Raw genomic sequence first — 906 nt, forward strand, 5'->3', positions numbered from 1 at the left:
CGAGCTGAAGGCCTTGCTCACTTCCTGTGGGTGGAAGAGACTTCCTGAAGTCACGCTCCGGTGGGTACCGTGCCACTTTGCCCCCTTTGCCGATCACCGTCTGAGCCTCGACGCTGCCCCACTTTGGGAATAGATGAGAACTTGGCATATGTTTGGTATTTGTGACATGATTACGCTCCTCTCTGATGAAAAAAAGGGGTTGAGAAATCCAGTTCAGTGCGGTATCAGAGGTCTAGTTGAGATAAGAAGTTAATTATGTATAAATCAGTATTTATAAGCTATACGCTCACAACTAATCATTTCCCTCCTCATCTCTGAAACTCTCTCATTCATATGTATGTCGCCGCTCTCATCCTCACACCGAAAGCATATTGTTTTCAGCACTCTGAACAGGAGTGAATGAGCCCTTTTACTTGACTTGTGCCATATTTTTTATGCATGGCTAATATATGCCAGAATGAAACTTAAACACATGCTCTGGCCCCACAGTGTTGCTGGAAGCCCGGGGGGAGGTGTAACGTCTGCTATTGACCCAGATTTGAAAAGGAATAGATGGCCTGCAGGTAGTGCAGCGAGAGGACAGCGCCTCGCCGATGTCTGGACACACATTAGTCTCAGTCAGAGTCCCCAGTGCTGCGGCCTTAAAAGACACAAGACCCCTTATCATTGTGCTGCGAACCTAATGTAGTACAGTAGATATTTCAAATACAGCATTGCCATTTCTTGTGTTTTTCCCCAGGCCAGAGCTGGATACCACTTCCCCATAACATAAAAGTAGAAAGCCCTCTCTGTGTTCCAGTGATGGTTTCATTCATGAGTGATAATTGTGATTTTGTTCTCCGCAGGCTCCAGTTGGAAACAACGAAAACACACAAAAACAGCTTCTTTTGTAAAATAGTGTGATCA

Source organism: Anarhichas minor, unplaced genomic scaffold (assembly GCF_050575085.1).
Source record: "Anarhichas minor isolate MPS153535 unplaced genomic scaffold, ASM5057508v1 ptg000003l, whole genome shotgun sequence".
Taxonomy (NCBI): Eukaryota; Metazoa; Chordata; class Actinopteri; order Perciformes; family Anarhichadidae; genus Anarhichas; species Anarhichas minor.